We start from the raw sequence: 21,285 nt of genomic DNA on the forward strand, positions 1-21,285 counted from the left end.
TCTTCTAGGAAGAGAAGGAGGTCTGGTTTTTCCTGTCCCACCCAAGTCCCACCTGGAGCCCTAGGGGGACAGCCCTGGCGGTGCCCATTAACATAAGAAGAAGCAGAAGGATGTGTTTCAAGCAAAAGAACAAGATACTCTCCAATCACAAAGGTGATTCTTGTTGCTGGTGGGTCTTGTGGATACAGCCTGTTGTCTTTCTGAGTTATGTGGAGTTATGTGTTCTGCAGTCCTTTTAACTGGTACTACATTGCATCTGCAGACCAAATTGGAAAAAACTGATATGTTGACAATATTGAGCTTTATTTCCATGAAAACGGATTATATCTTCATTTATTTAGCTCTTTGATTTCATTCAACTAAATTCTGTAGTTTTCCTTATATAAATCTTGTACATAATTTGTTAGACATATACCTAAGCATTCAATTGTGGAGAATGCTACCAAAAATAGCATCATGCTTTAAATTTCAAATGCTTCTTATTGACTGCTAGTACATATAAAAGTGAAAGCAATGGACATGTATCCTGCAGACTCACTATAATAATTTATTAATCCCAAGATTTTTTTTTTATTCTTTTGGATTTTCTACATAGAAACTCATGTTGTATGTGAAAAAAAGAGAGTTTTATTATTTTTTTTCCAGTCTATATACCTTTCCTTTCTTATTGATTTAGCTAGAACTTCCAGCCCAGTATTGAAAAGGAACAGTAATAGAGTACGTGATTACTGAGCTTAGTGGGTTAATATGTGAGATGTAGGTGTTCTACAGATCTGGACTGCACTATTATTGCTAAATAGAAGCCTGTGTTTATTTTTTGATGTGGTCCTCTTAGCATCTTGCATTTCTGTGGGGCCATTTGCCTTGAGCCTGCAGAACTTCCTAAAATAATCCTTTAGTGAAGGTCTGCTGCTGGCAAATTCCCTTGGTATTAGTCTTAAAAATACTATTTTTACCTTTACTTTTGAAGAATACTTCACTATTTTTTCTTTGATAATTTTAATTATTGTGTTCCACTGTCTCCTAGAAGGTATCGTGTGTGTGTGTGTGTGTGTGTGTGTGTGTGTGTGAGAGTCTTATTCTTGCTCATTAAGGGTGGTGTGTCTTTTAGCCTTCCTCCTGTAGTAAGTTCTTTTTTTCATTTGTCCTTAGTTTTCAAAATGTTTGTAGTAATGTAACTAGGTGTGACTTCTTTCTATTTCTCCTCTCTCACATTCATAATTCTTATCGAATCTGTGAAATGATGGATTTCACCACTTTGGGAAAATACTTGGCCTCTGGCTGCTTAAATATTTTTTGCCACATTTTCTCTTTCCTTCCCCAAGCCCGAGGCCAGGAGCGGCAGGCGGGAGGAGCTACCACACGCCCCCACGCCCGAGGCCAGGGGCGGCGACTGGGAAGACCAACCCCACGTCCAAGGAGCCGTGGCTGCACGGGTGCAGGAGGGCCTAGAGGACCTATTCCACACTGAAGGTCAGGAAGGGTGGCGGTGAGGAGATACCCAACGCCCAAGGTAAGAGAAACCCAAGTGAGATGGTAGGTGTTGCAAGAGGGCATCAGAGGGCAGACGCACTGAAACCATACTCACAGAAAACTAGTCAATCTAATCACACTAGGACCACAGCCTTGTCTAACCCAATGAAACTAAGCCATGCCCGTGGGGCAACCCAAGATGGGCGGGTCATGGTGGAGAGATCAGACAGAATGTGGTCCACTGGAGAAGGGAATGGCAAACCACTTCAGTATTCTTGCCTTGAGAACCCCATGAACAGTATGAAAAGGCAAAATGATAGGATACTGAAAGAGGAACTCCCCAGGTCAGTAGGTGCCTAATATGCTACTGGAGATCAGTGGAGAAATAACTCCAGAAAGAATGAAGGGATGGAGCCAAAGCAAAAAGAATACCCAGCTGAGGATGTGACTGGTGATAGAAGCAAGGTCCGATGCTGTAAAGAGCAATATTGCATAGGAACCTGGAATGTCAGGTCCATGAATCAAGGCAAATTGGAAGTGGTCAAACAAGAGATGGCAAGAGTGAATGTCGACATTCTAGGGATCAGCGAACTGAAATGGACTGGAATGGGTGAATTTAACTCAGATGACCATTATATCTACTACTGCAGGCAGGAATCCCTCAGAAGAAATGGAGTAGCCATCATGGTCAACAAAAGAGTCTGAAATGCAGTACTTGGATGCAGTCTCAAAAATGACAAAATGATCTCTGTTCATTTCCAAGGCAAACCATTCAATATCACAGTAATCCAAGTCTATGCCCCAGCCAGTAATGCTGAAGAAGCTGAAGTTGAACGGTTCTATGAAGACCTATAAGATCTTTTAGAACTAAAACCCAAAAAAGATATCCTTTTCATTATAGGGGACTGGAATGCAAAAATAGGAAGTCAAGAAACACCTGGAGTAACAGGCAAATTTGGCCTTGGAATACGGAATGAAGCAGGGCAAAGACTAATAGCGTTTTGCCAAGAAAATGCACTGGTCATAACAAACACCCTCTTCCAACAACACAAGAGAAGACTCTATACATGGACATCACCAGATGGTCAACACCAAAATCAGATTGATTATATTCTTTGCAGCCAAAGATGGAGATCTATACAGTCAGCAAAAACAAGACCAGGAGCTGACTGTGGCTCAGATCATGAAATCCTTATTGCCAAATTCAGACTTAAATTGAAGAAAGTAGGGAAAACCACTAGACCATTCAGGTATGACCTAAATCAAATCCCTTATGATTATACAGTGGGAGTGAGAAATAGATTTAAGGGCCTAGATCTGATAGATAGACTGTCTGATGAACTATGGACTGAGGTTCGTGAAATTGTACAGGAGACAGGGATCAAGACCATCCCCATGGAAAAGAAATGCAAAAAAGCAAAATGGCTGTCCAGGGAGGCTTTACAAATAGCTGTGAAAAGAAGAGAAGCGAAAAGCAAAGGAGAAAAGGGAAGATATAAGCATCTGAATGCAGAGTTCCAAAGAATAGCAAGAAGAGATAAGAAAGCCTTCTTCAGCGATGAATGCAAAGAAATAGAGGAAAACAACAGAATGGGAAAGACTAGAGATCTCTTCAAGAAAATTAGAGATACCAAGGGAACATTTCATGCAAAGATGGGTTCAATAAAGGACAGAAATGGTATGGACCTAACAGAAGCAGAAGATATTAAGAAGATGTGGCAAGAATACACAGAAGAACTGTACAAAAAAGATCTTCACAACCCAGATAATCATGATGGTGTGATCACTGACCTAGAGCCAGACATCCTGGAATGTGGAGTCAAGTGGGCCTTAGAAAGCATCACTATGAACAAAGCTAGTGGAGGTGATAGAATTCCAGTTGAGCTATTTCAAATCCTGAAAGATGATGCTGTGAAAGTGCTGCACTCTATATGTCAGCAAATTTGGAAAACTCAGCAGTGGCCACAGGACTGGAAAAGGTCAGTTTTCATTCCAATCCCAAACAAAGGCAATGCCAAAGAATGCTCAAACTACCGCACAATTGCACTCATCTCACATGCTAGTAAAGTAATGCTCAAAATTCTCCAAGCCGGGCTTCAGCAATATGTGAACCATGAACTTCCAGATGTGCAAGCTGGTTTTAGAAAAGGCAGAGGAACCAGACATCAAATTGCCAACATCTGCTGCATCATCGAAAAAGCAAGAGAGTTCCAGAAAAACATCTATTTCTGCGTTATTGACTATGCCAAAGCCTTTGACTGTGTGGATCACAATAAACTGGAAAATTCTGAAAGAGATGGGAATACCAGACCACCTGACCTGCCTCTTGAGAAATTTGTATGCAGGAAGCAACAGTTAGAACTGGACATGGAACAACAGACTGGTTCCAAATAGGAAAAGGAGTTCGTCAAGGCTGTATATTGTCATCCTGCTTATTTAACTTATATGCAGAGTACATCATGAGAAACGCTGGGCTGGAGGAAGCACACGCTGGAATCAAGATTGCTGGGAGAAATATCAATAACCTCAGATATGCAGATGACACCACCCTTATGGCAGAAAGTGAAGAGGAACTCAAAAGCCTCTTGATGAAAGTGAAAGTGGAGAATGAAAAAGTTGGCTTAAAGCTCAACATTCAGAAAACGAAGATCATGGCATCTGGTCCCATTGCTTCATGGGAAATAGATGGGGAAACAGTGGAAACAGTGTCAGACTTTGTTTTTTGGGGCTCCAAAATCACTGCAGATGGTGACTGCAGCCATGAAATTAAAAGACGCTTACTCCTTGGAAGGAAAGTTATGACCAACCTAAATAGCATATTCAAAAGCAGAGACATTACTTTGCCAACAAAAGTTCGTCTAGTCAAGGCTATGGTTTTTCCAGTGGTCATGTATGGATGTGAGAGTTGGACTGTGAAGAAGGCTGAGTGCCCAAGAATTAATGCTTTTGAACTGTGGTGTTGGAGAAGACTCTTGAGAGTCCCTTGGACTGCAAGGAGATCCAACCAGTCCATTCTGAAGGAGATCAGCCCTGGGATTTCTTTGGAAGGAATGATGCTAAAGCTGAAACTCCAGTACTTTGGCCACCTCATGCGAAGAGTTGACCCATTGGAAAAGACTCTGATGCTGGGAGGGATTGGGGGCAGGAGGAGAAGGGGATGACAGAGGATGAGATGGCTGGATGGCATCACTGACTCGATGGCCATGAGTCTGGATGAACCCCGGGAGTTGGTGATGGACAGGGAGGCCTGGCGTGCTGCGATTCATGGGGTTGCAAAGAGTCGGACACGACTGAGCTACTGAACTGAACTGAACTCTTGGATCTCCAGTTAATATGTTTCAGACTTTTCTCTATTTCTCTTGGGCTCTTTTGGTATATTTTCCACTTTGGGAGATGTCTCTCTTTCTTGACATTTCCTCAATCTTATCTTTCAGTAAACCAATCCTCTCTTCAACTCTATCTCATCACTATTATATTCATCTATTGAGTTCTTGATTTTATTTATTATATTTTCATTCTATGATATCAGTTTACAGGTTTTAGTCTTCCATGTAGTTCTTCAAAATGTCATCTGGTTTTCTATACACATTAATTATGTTTATTTAAAGTCTCTGGTTTTATACACTTCTTACCTAAATTAACAGTGGGTTTGTTTATATTTAATGTTTTTTAAAAAAACCTTTTCTGTTTGAATTATTTTTCTACTATACCTCGTAAATTTTCTTTGAATGTTGATTACAGTTTGTGAAAAATTACGGAAGCTTTGGAGAGTGTTGCCTTACTTCAGAGAAGTGCTCATTTTCTTCTGGCAGTTGCTTCATAGTGACTGCCAACAGCGGCAGCCTTGCGAGGCCTGAGATGATTCAGAGCTCTGGGAGTCGCAGGTGTCCTGGTTGCAGGGGAAGTGCACGGAGCACCCCCACACGCCCCTCCCCGGGCTCACTGTTCTGCTCCTTAGGGAAGCAGCATCATTACCTCTGCTGTCAGGAACGACCCACCACCTGCGGCTCTGACTTCCGACTCCACGGCAGGTTCACAGTTCAGGTAAGAGCACACACCTCCCTGTTCACATTGCGCCCCAGAGGCTCCTGGCTCAACAACGGAGCAGGAAAGGGCGGCCCAGAGTGACCGCCTGTCCCCAGGGGTCCCACAAAGATGCTGGACTCCGACATTCTCGCACTTCACTGCTTATTCCCAGGGGGTCTGTGTGACCAGCAGACGGGGCACAGACGAGGTCACTCCTGAGATCAGGTTATGGCAGACTTTCTGGCTCTTGAACAACTTGCTGGGTGACTGGCCGCCATGCTGAGAGGTAGTTCCACGAGAAGCCACGCGAGCGGAAGCTGAGACCTTCAACCTCCAGCACGTGCCCTTGGAGGACAGGCCTCCAGTCCCAGCAGGCCTGACTGCAGCCTCCGCCAACACCCTGGCTGCAGCCTGTGAGGGACGATGAGGGAACCACCCGACCAGGGACGACGCCTGAGTGGACAGAGGGAGCTGCCCGCCGCACCCTCGGAGCCACGGCCAAGGCACACTGGGCGGTGCTGGAGTCCATGTGGACGCCGAGGCTCCGCCTCCTCCTGTGGAGCCGCTGATGCCCCGCCTCCTCCTGATGCAGCCCTGCCAGAGCCCTGCCCCGAGTCCTGAGGCCCCGCCTCCTCCTCAGCCACCTCCCGTGGAGATGCTGAGGCCCCGCCTCCTCCTGTGGAGACTCTGAGGCCCCGCCTCCTCCTCAGCCGCCGCCTGAGGAGACGCCGAGGCCCTGCCCTGCCGGAGCCCCGCCCCGAATTCTGAGGCCCCGCCTCCTCCTCAGCCACCTCCCGTGGAGACGCTGAGGCCCCGCCTCCTCCTCAGCCACCGCCTGAGGAGACGCTGAGGCCCTTCCCTGCTGGAGCCCCGCCCGGAGTCCCTGCGCCTTCCTGAGCCATTCCTTGATTTTACCGAGCGACAGGAGCGAGTGACTCCACTTCTGGAGGATGCTTGGACCTCCAGGAAGGGCGCAGCAGGAGAGACCGCAGCTCCCCTGCCTCCCCGGGTCCCCCAGCACCGCCTGCCCCCGGTCTCCCCTGAGGAGCAGCCCCTCCCCTGAAGGTCCCTCGGAGAGGATCAGAAACAATTGCTTTTTGTTACAAGGCGGCCATGGCCACACGTGGTGTGTTCCGTCTGGTTTCTTCTGCTTTGGTTTTATTTTTATTTTTTAAAAAGAAAAGCATTTCTCACATACTAAGTTCTCATACTGTAATTCCTGGAAATCATTCTGAAGTCAAAGAATTTTTGTCTGGTAAGAAAATAAAAAAGAACACTAGGAGACTTCCTGCCGCCCTGGGACGTGGGCCAGCAAATGGGGGTTTCAGCCTCTTCCTGCCAGGAGTTGCAGCGACGTGGCCGCTGCCAGAGACCAGGGGACTGAGAGCCAAGGGCAGGCGCCCACAGGGCTGGGGCTCAGACAGCCCTGCTCCCCTGGACCCTCTCTGGGCCTCCGAGAAGAAAGGGGAGAAACGCAGCCTTCACTTAACCATGAGGAGCTCCATAAACCCAAACACAGACAGTGGACAGTTGGAATCATAAGCCAAGCAATGAAGTTGGTTTGTAATGTTGCAAACCCAGTGATGATCCATCACGACAGTTCTGCTGACCCTCTCGTAAGGCAGCCTGGAAGTATCCTCCGGGCAGCGTCATGGGGGACAGACTCCCAGCAATGTTCCTCTGGGACTTTTACTCATCAAAAGCCAGGGGCCATGCTGGAGATTCTTCATGCCTTGTGCTTCCTAAGAATTTGTAGATGGTACCTGGGGGTCAGGGAGTTAGAGGCCCCCAAGTTCACTGGACACCGTCATGGCCCCCCAGGAATGTGGTGGGGAGCGCCTCGCCTCCCTTCTGGCTGCTGTAAGGAATACGTGACCATGCAACCTTTGAGAGAAATCCACCAAATTCCGATCATGGGCGCTGGAAATTCAGAGTTGAATCGTGACACAGAAGTTTGGAAGTTGCTCAGAAATTAACATTATTTTTTGTGAAATTCCAGCAATACTGATGGGTTTTCCCTGAAGTCCACCAACCTCCCGGAACCCACAGTGTCTCCGGGAGTTGAGGTCCCGGCCCTTCCTTTGTCTCACCCCTCCCTTCAGCAGTTTTCCTGCTTCTGCTTATCTCAGATGAGCAGTGGGCCAGCCCCGCTGTGCCAAGCAGACGCTTATAACCTCACAGAAGAAACAGACCACCACCCAGAGCCCTGCCTCCCCAGGAAAGCCTGTCTGAGTCACTCCCCAAGGAAAAGAGTTTGTGAAGAATACGCATCTGTTTCAGGATGCGTCCCAGTGAGTCACCTGATTAAAGAGACGTGAGAACCACAGGTTTGCGATGCTGGGTAGAGCTTGCCCCAGGATACCCCTCCTCACAGGGAAGGGACTCCTAGCCTCTGCTCCTCTGCAGGGGCTTAGCAGATACATGACCACACCCACCCCCATCACAGCCCCCCGGGAGGCCTCGTGGGCCCACTGAACGATTTCCTCCAGAGTTCTGAGCAGAGTGTGTGATATCCCCGTGCTTCACAGAAACACGCTTGCCCTCTGCTTCCAGTTTACCCTGCCTCCTCCCCCAGGAGCTGGAATTCAAACCCTGTGCTGATGAGGCCCACATGCCAAAGGGCGTCCGCTCGACGAGGATCCTGGTCCCCTGAGGGCCTGCTGAAGCAGAACCACCCATCTGCTCTGGACCAGCTGTCATCTAGGGATGAGGGCCTGGAAGAAGAGAGCTATCCATCTGCAATGCCTGGGGGCCTGCATTTGGTGCCATTGATGCCCCAGATAGAGCTGTATCCCAACAGGGGCCCCCGTATGTGACGGCATCCTCTGAGGCCCGTAATGAGCCTGGCACCTCCATCTCCCAGATCCCAAGATGGAGAGACAGAGGTCCTGTTACCCAGAGTCACAGGAAGGAGCGGGAGGATGGGATGCAGATCCAGGCCTGGTCCACACCGAGCCAGGCAGGTGGGGCTGCCGGTGCCAGCTCCGGGCAGCCGTGGGGACACAGCTCCTCCTGTGTCATTGGCTGGAGAAGGGAGGTCCAGGCTGCCTCACACTGTCAGGTCCAGAGGGCTGCATGTGCTTATCTGGGGCAGAGATCTGAGGAGTCCCATTCTCCAAACCCAAGGCTGTCTGAACACTGGTTTGAACAACAGGCTAGGAGTGTGATCAGTCACCCAAACTGAATGGGGATCCGGTCCATTGCCCTGAAGGCAGTGACAGGAGGGCCCCCTTAACAAAGGCCCCAGACCCATGGCTTAGACAGTGGGCCACCTGGAGGCCGGATGTCAAACATCAAGGCATCAGCAGGTGGGTTTTGGTGAGGACTCTTTCCCTGACTTGTGGACGGTCCGCACATGGCCTGTCTTCTGTGCACTTTCCAAAGTCAAACTTACCCCAGAAAAGACCATGGTCACTGTTTGGTGGTCTGCTGCCAGTCCGATCCACTCCAGTTTTCTGAATCCCAGGGAAACCATTATATCTGAGACGCATGCTCAGCAAATCAATGAGATGCTCCGAAAACTGCGATGCCTGCAGCCGGTGTTGGTCAATAGAAAGGGCCAGTTCTTCTCCATGGCAATGCCTGACTGTACATCGCACAACCAGCGTTTCAAAAGTTGGACGAACTGGGCTACGAAGTTTTTCTACATCAACCATATTCACCTGAACTTTTGCCAACCACTTCTTCAACCATCTCAAGGATTTTTTGCATGGACAAGTCTTTTTGCTTCCACAACCAGCAAGAGGCAGGAAAATGTAACCGTGTGACCTGTCGCTGTCTCGGTCCTGAGCAAACGCCCCGCCAGTGCCCTAGGCCCCCCACCCTGTCAACCCACGGAGCTCTGCTGGCTCCCCCAGCATCGCTGTTCCTCCATATTTTTCTGTCAGCAGGCGCACACGCTGTCATCTGCCCCATTTACAGCAATCCAAACAAGCAGGCCGCACTCTCCTCAGCTCTGGGCCCCTTGAGTAGCTCCACCCCCGACTCTCCCCACCCAGACCTGACGGTGACCCTACAGTCCTTGGGAGGGTGGGGCAGAGGGGAGATCCTCAGTAATGGAGTTTAAAAGAGCACCTGCTCAGAAATTCCTGAGATTTGTGACTTAGGCTTGCTTAAGGTTCAGGCTGTTTGCAAAAAGTCATAGCCTTTCTCGCTTAAAATCTTATCTCTGTTTCTCTCGTCCATCTTTAAAAATAAGTAGAAAAAAACTGATTTTGGGCCCGGCTCCATGCCGCGTGCCCCTCCCTGTAAGATAACCAATGTTAATAGGGAAAACGGAGTGGTCACTGAGGAAGCCGTGTGGCCAGCAGCTTCGTCAGGGTGGACAGACGGACCCTCCCGAGAAGCAGCGGGCAGCCTGGTGCCCTGACAGGCAGGTGGGTGTCTAAGAGAGGGCCGGGCTCACCTTTGACCTCCTGTCATGCAGTTTAGCTCCTGAGAGGCTCTCGGCTTCAACCTTTGTTCATCTTTAAAAATAAATAAAAATGGATTTCTTGCTTAGGAAACCACCTATCAATGAAAACAAAGCCTGGTTAGATTTTAGAAATAGGCATTTGAAATTATGTACACAAAGAGCTTTGATTATTTTAAAAAATAACCTTATATACATAAATGTGTTAATGGGAAGACTCTAAAAATATGTGTTCTCTTATAAAACCAGAGATAACCTACCAAATGCTTATTTCGCGAGTAGTTTGTCAGTTAACAGGGACTAAAGTCCCCTCTATTGGTGGGAATGTCCACGGAGGCTGGGTTAAGGCTGGCGCCCCCTGCCAGTGTCCTTCCGTCCTGACCCAGGGCTGTGGCTCACAGTGTCAGCCAGGATGAGTGGGTGTCGCATCCAAGTTTCTCCATGTCAGGCTCACTTTTTCCTGCCAAAGCCCCTCATTGGCTGATTGTACTGGGCTCTCAGGTTCTCTGGCTTTCCGAGCTCAGTACTTCAAAGATGCAGACTGAGCCATCGGAATGCGTTTCACTGTGTGCTTGTACCCAGAGTTCATGGAAAATAAGCTGTCTACAGCAGTGCCAGTTCCCTTTGTTTATTTACAGTTTAGGCGGTAAAGGGAGCGGGGTCATTCACGAGTGCCTTCAGACATGAACCTTTTCCCTAAAAAAAAGAAAACAACCCAAAAAACAAAAATCCCTGTGTATTCTTTGTGCTTTATTTCTTTGTCCTCAACTTGAAACTTGAAAAACGTTAACACGTGGAGGCTGGTTGTTGGGATGGCATTCTCGTTGCACTGAGCCGTGTGCTGTTGTTGCAGAAACCAGTAATCAAGAAACCAAACACCACACTCGGAGAGCTGGAGAACTCAGGTTTATCACACCAGCAGGCCCAGAGGAGTTAACACTCTAAGCTCTGAGCCCTGAACAAAGGGGTTACAGAGTTTTTATAGACAGACTATGGTGGGCAACACTAGCTGTTAATAGGCGGGGTGAAACTAAGGGGTTTCGTGTGGCTGGGAACAGCAGTCAAGATGGGGAGGGGATGCCTGACCTTTACATGGACAGGCATGGTTAAGCAGGTTTGCAGGGGCCGGGCAATTGCAAAGAGCAGGACAAGGGTGCGTGGGATAAACTCCAGTGCCTAGCATTGTAAATCCCCACTTTCTGAGACTACGTGACCTACGTGATCCAGACCTTGCAAGGGGCAAGCTGAGTTACAGAGGCAGAAGGGGCAGGAGGCTCTGTAAAATTATGACCTTTCCTCTTCGCTGTGACCACAGCGGGCCCTCCTTCACCACGAAGGAGGGCCAGCACCACACGTTAGAATCCATTTACAGGGTAAGGGCTCCTCCTGTGCGGGTGGCCTGGGCCCTGTGTTGGTGGCACCTATGGATGGCAGTTGATGGTACCCTACAAAGGACTTGCCGAGGTGGCTTTATGTGTCAGCTTACTGGTCTCAGGGACTCCCCAGCGGCTGGCTAGACAGGATCCTGGGTGTGTCTAGGAGATGATCCTTTGAATCCTTGAACTCAGAGAGCAGATGGCCCTGCCCGGGGCAGGAGGGCCTCCTCAAACATGATTAGGGCCCAAGAGGACAAAAAGGGGAAGGAAGGGCAAATTCCTCCCTCCCCTCAAGCAAGGCGTCCACCTTCTCCCACCTCGGACATCAGCGCGCCTGGTCCTCAGGCCTCCGCCTTGCACTGAACGGCACCACTAGCTGTCCTGGGCCCCAGCTTGTAGGAGGCAGATTGTGAGCCGGCTCCTACAACGAATCTGCTGAAATCAAGCATTTCATTTAAAAGAGAGAGAGAGAGATTATCAGTAAGAAAATAAAAATGCATCTACTTAGCCTCATTTCCTGAAAAATAAATTCTGAAACTTTGTGCAAAAATGAAAACAAGCTTGTTCCTTTGCCCTTGTGATTCCAGTCTGGCTGAAGAGCAGCGGGAAAGTCACTTTCTTCCCGTCTGTCATCTGCCTGTCATCTGTCTTCTGTCCATCTATCTGTCATCTGCCTGTCGTCTGTCTTCTGTCCATCTATGTGTCATCCGCCTGTTGTCTGTCTGTCTTTTGTCCATCTATCTGTCATCCGCCTGTCGTTTGTCTGTCTTCTGTCCATCTATCTGTCATCCGCCTGTCGTCTGTCTTCTGTCCATCTATCTGTCTTCTGTCCATCTATCTGTCATCCGCCTGTTGTCTGTCTGTCTTCTGTCCATCTATCTGTCATCTGCCTGTTGTCTGTCTTCTGTCCATCTATCTGTCATCCGCCTGTCGTCTGTCTGTCTTCTGTCCATCTATCTGTCATCTGCCTGTCGTCTGTCTTCTGTCCATCTATCTGTCATCCGCCTGTTGTCTGTCTGTCTTCTGTCCATCTATCTGTCATCTGCCTGTTGTCTGTCTTCTGTGCATCTATCTGTCATCTGCCTGTTGTCTGTCTTCTGTCCATCTATCTGTCATCTGCCTGTTGTCTGTCTTCTGTCCATCTATCTGTCATCTGCCTGTTGTCTGTCTTCTGTCCATCTATCTGTCATCTGCCTGTTGTCTGTCTTCTGTCCATCTATCTGTCATCTGCCTGTTGTCTGTCTTCTGTCCATCTATCTGTCATCCGCCTGTCGTCTATCTGTCTTCTGTCCATCTATCTGTCATCTGCCTGTCGTCTGTCTTCTGTCCATCTATCTGTCATCCGCCTGTTGTCTGTCTGTCTTCTGTCCATCTATCTGTCATCCGCCTGTTGACTGTCTTCTGTCCATCTATCTGTCATCCGCCTGTTGTCTGTCTGTCTTCTGTCCATCTATCTGTCATCCGCCTGTTGTCTGTCTGTCTTCTGTCCATCTATCTGTCATCTGCCTGTCGTCTGTCTTCTGTCCATCTATCTGTCATCCGCCTGTTGTCTGTCTGTCTTCTGTCCATCTATCTGTCATCCGCCTGTTGTCTGTCTGTCTTCTGTCCATCTATCTGTCATCTGCCTGTCGTCTGTCTTCTGTCCATCTATCTGTCATCTGCCTGTCGTCTGTCTTCTGTCCATCTATCTGTCATCTGCCTGTCGTCTATCTGTCTTCTGTCCATCTATCTGTCTTCTGTCCATCTATCTGTCATCCGCCTGTTGTCTGTCTGTCTTCTGTCCATCTATCTGTCATCTGCCTGTCGTCTGTCTTCTGTCCATCTATCTGTCATCCGCCTGTTGTCTGTCTGTCTTCTGTCCATCTATCTGTCATCCGCCTGTTGTCTGTCTGTCTTCTGTCCATCTATCTGTCATCTGCCTGTTGTCTGTCTTCTGTCCATCTATCTGTCATCTGCCTGTCGTCTGTCTTCTGTCCATCTATCTGTCATCCGCCTGTTGTCTGTCTGTCTTCTGTCCATCTATCTGTCATCTGCCTGTCGTCTATCTGTCTTCTGTCCATCTATCTGTCTTCTGTCCATCTATCTGTCATCTGCCTGTCGTCTGTCTTCTGTCCATCTATCTGTCATCCGCCTGTTGTCTGTCTGTCTTCTGTCCATCTATCTGTCATCTGCCTGTTGTCTGTCTTCTGTCCATCTATCTGTCATCTGCCTGTTGTCTGTCTTCTGTCCATCTATCTGTCATCCGCCTGTTGTCTGTCTGTCTTCTGTCCATCTATCTGTCATCTGCCTGTTGTCTGTCTGTCTTCTGTCCATCTATCTGTCATCTGCCTGTCGTCTGTCTTCTGTCCATCTATCTGTCATCTGCCTGTCGTCTGTCTTCTGTCCATCTGTCTGTCATCCGCCTGTTGTCTGTCTGTCTTTTGTCCATCTATCTGTCATCCGCCTGTTGTCTGTCTTCTGTCCATCTATCTGTCATCCGCCTGTCATCTGTCTGTCTTCTGTCCATCTATCTGTCATCTGCCTGTTGTCTGTCTTCTGTCTATCTATCTATCATCTGCCTGTCGTCTGTCTGTCTTCTGTCCATCTATCTGTCATCCGCCTGTCATCTATCTGTCTTCTGTCCATCTATCTATCATCCGCCTGTCGTCTGTCTGTCTTCTGTCCATCTATCTGTCATTCTGCCTGTCATATCTGCTTCATTGTTGTTCAGTTGCTCCGTCCAGCTCTTTGAGACCCCACGGAATGCAGCACGCCAGGCTTCCTGTCCTTCACTATCTCCTGGAGTTTGCTCAAACTCCTGTCAACTGAGTCAGTGATGCCATCCAGCCATCATATCTGTTTATCCTTCATCTATCTATCTATGCACCGTCTAGCCACCTTTCCTCCATCCAATATCAGCTATTTACACATCATCTATCATCTGTCTGTCATCTGTTATGTATCTGTCATCTGTCTAAGCATCCATCTAGAGTAACTTCAGGAGATTGCATAGGAGGTGGCCTCAGGCAGGAAGTAGCACCATCAGGAAGGGTTAGGAAGGTGGTGGGACAGGTCAGGCCTGAGTCACCTGCACACGGAGGCCCTGCAAAGCCACCCAGGGCACGGGCACCAGTGCAGCTTTGTCCACCCCAGGTGATGCGTCCAGATGGCTTCTTGGTGGCCTGGCAAGTTGCAGGCTGGTGGTTAAAAGACAGCACAGCACTGCTTCCTCCCTGTGGTCTGACCCCTCCCCGTGAAAGAAGGTCTGTCCTCTGACATGAGCCAAGGAAGAGCCATGCTTCTGGGGCCAGGGACTAGCCCTGCATGAGACCAGGCCCAGGACACAAGAGAAACTCAAGCTGGGTCTTCAGGGCCCTCAATCCCTTTCCCTCCTGAAGGCTTCATGTCCTCAGGCAGAGCTACAGGTCCCAATGACCTGGGTCACCCAGAAGAGGTGTGAGTCCCTGCCCCTCTGAATCTTGACCATTGTCCAGTCCCAAAGGACAGCTCTTGGGTGGGGACATGTAAAGCAGGGGTGAGGAGGGCAGGCCCTAGCTAGGGCCTCCTGCCAGCACTGTGCCTGGCACTTACTTGGCCACCATCCATCAGAAGAGCTCTTACCTGCCATGCTGGACACACGGGGTCCTCGGTGAAAAGCTGAGTGGCTGTGGCTCCTGAAAACCACCCACAACCCCTGGTCTTCCCCAGTGGCCCCATCTGTGCGGCTGAAGAGCCCTGTCTGCTAAAGCACTGCCTGCTGGCCTGGCTGGGGGTCTCCCAGCTGTGAGCCCTCCAGGTCACCCGGGGTGACATCAGTGGTCTCTGTAGGAACCCAGCCCGCAGGGATGTGTGTGAAGGTTAATTCGCGTGGTGTATGTTCACAAAAAAAAGCTGAAGTCCGTGTCCGCTGGTCGGGCTCCTGTGGGTCCCCCAGAGCTGCAGCTGGTCCACACTCTCTCCACGAGAGCCAGGAACGTCTGCCATGAGGGGCTGCGATGGCTGAATCAGGCTTGGCCCTGGACAGGTCAGGAGCCTGGGCATAATGGCGGAGTCCTGGGGGGATGAGAAGCGGGGACGATGGCTGATGGTGACACCACCCCCCCGCAGGTCAGGGGCATGTGTGGACAGCAAGGCCATAAAGGGTGGTGTGCTGAGTGTCCAGCGCATGCAGGCTCTGCATGAACGTCTTCATGCAGGTTTCCTCAGGCCCCACACACCCAGCATTCCTCGGTGAAGACCTGAACTCAGGATGTGGGGAGCTAACTGAAGACCCCACACTGGTCAGAGCATGACCCCATGGGGGAGGCCTTCCCCGGGGCCAGTGGGGAGTTGCCCAGCTTCATCTCTGCACCTCGACAGGGCCCCATGAAGCCCCACCGCAGTCAGGACATAATGTCTTGGTGCCTTGGCTCCTGAGAGTTAGCGCGAGTCAGGGCCGAGTCCACAGGGCAGCTGTGAGGGACACAGCAGCCGCCGTGTGCAGGAGCTGGTTCAGAGGGGAGTGGAGAAGGCCCGCGGGCCTGGTGGTACAGGGGGGCAGCAGACCCCAGCATTGGGGCTCAGCAGCATTCCAGGCCCCAGATTCAACCAGGACAAGACCCACATCACGAGCCAGGAAAGAATGTGCTCCGGGGAAGGGGGCTGTCGGCTGGCCCCTGGGCCTGTGTGAAGTAGGCCTCAGCTTCGGCGAGCAGGACAGATGGTCCACCGGGGCCATGGCCAGGGGCCTGGAGAGGAGGGGCGGCAGGCCCAGCCCCAGTGCGGGCTCTGGCCTTTGAGCCCTGAGTGGGCTGGGGCTCCGGGGGGCCAACAACCCTTTCCAGGCAGCCTCGGGGCTCAGGCTGCAACGGCCGGCAGTGTGCCCCTCCTCATGAGGGGGTCAGGGTCCAGTCTCTCCCACTAAAGTGGTTTCCTCGGGGCTCATAAAACCCGATCTCGGCCCCGTGCTCCAGCTGGCCGCCGCACCCTCCCCAGGCAGGGCCTCCAGCCCCAGAGCTGGCCCCCAGAACAACCGCTTCTCTATTTTTAGGTTGTGGCAAAGCTGAAGGCTTTTGCTGTTCTCCTCAGCTGTCTTCTTTGTATTTCCAATCGCAGGGAATACAAGTTCATTTTTATTCCTTTCCAGCCATATCGAGAGCCTTCCTCCTTTGGCTCAAAAGCTGATGAAATGCTCTTGCTTCCTGCATGGCTTTGTCTTGGTCCTTGTAGCAGATGACAAGACCCCCACAGTCCCACAGAGCCCCGAGAGGGTCTGAGGGTGGAGCCACTGTGCCCGAACGTCCCTAAAGTTACCCTTAGCTCACTCTCACCACCTCGACAAAGTCTGAACAAACCAGAAACCAGAAAGTGGTAAATAGTGACATCACAGGCAAATAGGAACTTGAAAGTCTGAGCAGAAAGCAAGCCCAAAGGAACAGCCCATGCCAAGACAGAGAGCCGAGATGAAATTGCCATGTACCCGGTGGGGCATCAGCAGTGCAGCCTGGGGGACGCCCGGTGACACTGGCAGGAGGAGACTCTGTTATCCAAAGAACACTTGAAAGTCATGTATTCAAAGGAGTTTTTTAATGATTTCCCAAAGTCTGAGAAAGAAAACGGGGCACTGGGAAGTCTAATTTGTTACAAATGATCAGGGTTAGACCGCCAAGAGTTTCTAACATCAGGGAGCGTGAAGGACGCGTGAGCCTGGTTCTGTGCACTGCTGGCAGGGGTCCAGTCCACCAGGACGTGGCTGTGATCGTCTTTGGTGGTCTGAGTGAGTGAAAGTCCTGACCAAGGCGAGAGAAGAGTGGGTGTGCTCACAAGACGTGCCCGGAGCTGGCTCCCAGGACACAAGCCCTGAGGGTTCATCTTACTCTGCACCACATCCTGTCTCCACAACGTGCCTGACCACCGTCGCTGCATGGGCAGAGGGGCTTGGAGAAGATGGCTGAGAGGGAACTGTGCCCTAGGACCATACAGACGTAACGTCCTGAATCAGGCTGTTGCAGTGGACGGGGCCACGCTGAGGTTCATCCCCCTGAGGGGTCTGCCGATGCCTGGGAGGTGGCTCAGGCCTTGGGGACGGGGCTGCAGGATCAGTGTCCAGGGAAGAGCAGGTTCCTCACAGAGGTGTGGAGCTGGTGGTGGTAGGAAGTGGGGACCAAGCCACCACCTGCCCTCTGGGGTTGGAAGTAAGGTCAGGAGGGTGGGAGCGCAAGGCCGCCGTCAGTTTTAAGGGACTGAAAGGACCCTAGAAACGCTTGTTGCCAAGAGTAATGTGTAAAAGGAGGACCAGGACACTGGTTATATGAGTGGACACCAGACCGTAAGTGTTTGGAGCTGTCTGCTGGGGTTCCTGGCACCCCTGAGCCCCCAGAGGGCATGGAGGGCGTGTTCTAATCCTGAAGTCAGTGCAGGGCGAAGGGGACGTGGCAGCCTTGCCACCCGCCCAGTTGCACTAAAGTGGAAAGAGGTCGGTTTTAAGTTGCAAAATGAGTTAAGAAGAGGCAAATCCCCAGCAATTTTGTCTGGCCAAATTATACTTTTAGACTCATGCCTATAACTTTATATTTTAAAAGCTCACATTATTTTATAATCTCCTGAAAATACATCATCTTGCTATTTGTTTTTAAAACCTCATCTGGAACTTTTCATAGTATTTAAACACCGCCCCCCCCACCTTGGATAAATAAAGTAATGTCATCCCGTTAAGACCAACTACTGAATCATTTTTAGACGCCTCCTTGAGAAGCAGTTTTTAGGGTAGGAGGGTTGCACTGCTGCCCCCTGAAGAGCGAGGCCAGGCTGCCATGGGCTCCGGAGTGCATGTTGCTGCAGGCCTCAGAGGCTCCTGGTGTCAGCCCGGGCTGGGGAGGCACACGCCGGGCTCCGGGATGGGGCTCACAGAGCTGAGGGTCGTGTACATGGGATACAGCCCAAACCCAAGTCTTCTGAGGCCAAAGCACCACGGCCTCGGCCGTCCTCGGAAAGGCCAGGGGTGTGGGCAACCCCAACCCCACCCGCACCCACGGCCCCTGCTTCTCTCCGTCACCAACCCAGCCTCTGCCCCACCACCACCCGCACCCACGGCCCCTGCTTCCCTCCGTCACCAACCCAGCCTCTGCGTGATCTTGAATCCCATTCTCTCCATGGACAATTGTACAGAACCCACACATTCCTTTCTTCTGTGTTTCTTCTCCGGGGTCGTTGGTGTGTGAGCCATGGAAATGGCTCTTGTGCTAGTCCCCAGGCCTGGGAGTGTCACAGACAGTGTCCCCAGCAGCTGCGACCCGCCCCAGGAGGCCCCACCTCTGCCCGCCGTGCCCCTAGCCCCACGGCCCTGGGCATCCTCTCCTCCACATTGTCGCTGGATGGCACCAAATACCCGCAGGACCTCAGCACTGGCCATCACCGGGCCACTGTCCCAATGGAGGGCACCTCTACTGAAAGTCTCCGGATCAGCACAATGGTTCTGTCCTTCACCCCAGGGTGTGCCTCCGGGACGTTTCCTCATCACCATCAACAGAGAGAGGAGGGACGAGACACACGTAAGTTTCATACACCTTAAAAGACGGGTGGCCCCCCGCAGTCCTATAGATCCAAATATCGGGGTGATGGTAAACGAAACGAGATGCTCTCGGGGTGGCTCTAAGCCAGTGCTTGACGAGGTTAATGGCACGTGATCCTCTCGACCAGCCCACGGAGCCCACACTTTCAAAGATCTTTTAAAGGAGAGCTGTACCCAGCCTCCCAGGGCCTCGACGACGGTGAAAGCACTGCCAGCTCAGGACACCCCTGGATGCCAGCGCCTCGGTCATACATGTTTCTTCATCGTCAGGACCGTCCCTGAAGCCACACAGTGGTCAGTGGCCGAGTCGGGCCAGCAGGCTCAGCTCCCCTTCACACTGGAGCCCAGAGCAGGAAGCACCAGATTGCAGCCTCCGATGCCCTTGTGCTTTTTATTTTCCACCTGAAAACTTTGGTCTTGTGAACAATGGATGATAAAAATAGCTCACATATTTCCTTTCTGTAGGAATATATATATATCTCCCCCAGTCTTTGGAACTGGTGTAGCAACATGCTCAGGACCTCCAGTGCTGTGGTCAGGCTCCCTGAGGTCAGATCTAGGTCTACCAGCTCATCTCATCACCTGCATTGGAGTCCATTTATTCATCTGTAAAACAGACATAACGGCTGCTCTGGGCAGTTGAGGCGATATAACTGCCCCAGGGCACTCGTACGAAGTCAGGTACACAGTCGTCGTTTAGTTGCTCAGTCTTGTTCAACTCTTGGCGACGTCATGGACTACAGCCCTGCAGGCTCCTCCGTCCATGGGATTCTCCAGGCAAGAATACTGGAGTGGTTTCCATGCCCTCCTCCAGGGGATCTTCCCAATCCAGGGATCGAACCCACGTCTCCCACATTGGCAGGTGGATTCTTTACCACTGAGCCACCAGGGAAGTCCCAGGTACACAGTAGGTGCTCCATAAATGTTGGCTACAAGTACTTGTTTTCAACTGAACTTTGCAAAGATCACCCTCTGTGTACTGTTCCAGATGCCCAGTGAGAATACTGCCCTTTAAACACTATTTGGTGATGCTGACCTAACAGGACTCTTTCTCCATCAGGTAAGAACGACTGTATACATCAGCCGAGTTTCTGTTGCCCCGTCAGCTGCCGCGCCTCTGTGGGGACTTTCCTCTGGGTCGTGTCTGTCTCATGCTGTCCACTTGTCATCCGGCAGAGGTTCCAGCTGAGAGAAGACAGCAGCAGGCATAGAGACAAATGAGTACAATTTCAGATGTTTCTGAAGTGAGAAATCGGGGCCACAGCGGAAAAGACCACTGTGTTCCTGAAGTTTGGTGTCAAAATGTATTCTGATGAGGCTGTTGAGTTTCAGGGAAAAAGAAAGAGCACTTCACATGTGCATCCACGTCTTAGGAGAAGGCTATGACCAGACTGGCCTCCAGGGTTTGTGCCTCAACTCTGACACCAAACACTGGAATCTGCAGCTTTGTTCCAGCCACGTTTCTCCTCCAGCACAATGACACTGCCGGCAGATGACAGCTCCATGTCTGCGCCAGGTCCAGGGCAACACGGATGCGGGGTTCACGGCTCTCCTCCTGAGCACCCTGCAGCCGCCATCTCCTCCACCAGCCCCGCTTCCCTGCAGGGACCCAGGCCCTGCCCCTCCTCAGGGCTACCCCAATTCTCCCCTTCCCCTCCCACAGCCCTAAGACTGCTGTAAGCAGGTGGTGAGCATTTGGAAAAGCTTCTAAAACAAGCAGAAGAGGAAGAGAATTGAAATTAAAAATCAAACCGCTCTGAAAGCCCATGGCAGGCGAGCAGTCACCATGACACAGATGAAGGAACAAACAAATGGATGGACAAGAGCAGAAGTGTCACTGAGTCTCTCCTGGTCCGTGGACACACAACGCACATTTCTTTAAATGCCATCTTTTCTGCTTCTAATTAGTTGTGCATAGTTTAATGACTATCACATTGCATCATATACAGCAGATCCTTTCTGGGCAAAGCCTTCATGGGAGCAAAAGGAAACACTGAGGCCAATAAATCAGTTTATGCTGGATAAAAACTATGAGAGCAAAGCCTTTAGAGTTCTCGTCAGCCAGCGGGAAGGGTCAGAACTCGTAGGGTCAGAGCCTCGGAGAGCATGGCCCTGCCTCACGCTGGCCCCCTGCCTGCAGACCCCCCGCCTGCCAGAGACAAGGACTGCTGCCTTATTGCTCAGACTCTCCTCCCTGCCAGCGAGGAAGATGAGCTCTGGAGGAGGATGCCAGCGCCCCCAGAGTTAAGATCATGTGATCAGCTTTCAGAGACACTGACTCCCTGTCATTTAATTAAAGCAGAAATGAAGACTTGAGCAGTTGAGAATCTTGGGCATTTTAGCCAACAGATTTATCTCACAGAAGATGATTTCCAAAGCAGCAAATGCCTGCTCGTTCTAGAAAGAATGTGTCCTGCGGAGACAGAAAGCACGTGGGCTTCAGAGCATTTTCGTCCCATGGGCCCTGCGCT

Source organism: Bos grunniens, chromosome 9 (genome assembly GCF_055505025.1).
Source record: "Bos grunniens cultivar Pamir isolate PY7600 chromosome 9, Bosgru_T2T1.0, whole genome shotgun sequence".
NCBI lineage: Eukaryota > Metazoa > Chordata > Mammalia > Artiodactyla > Bovidae > Bos > Bos grunniens.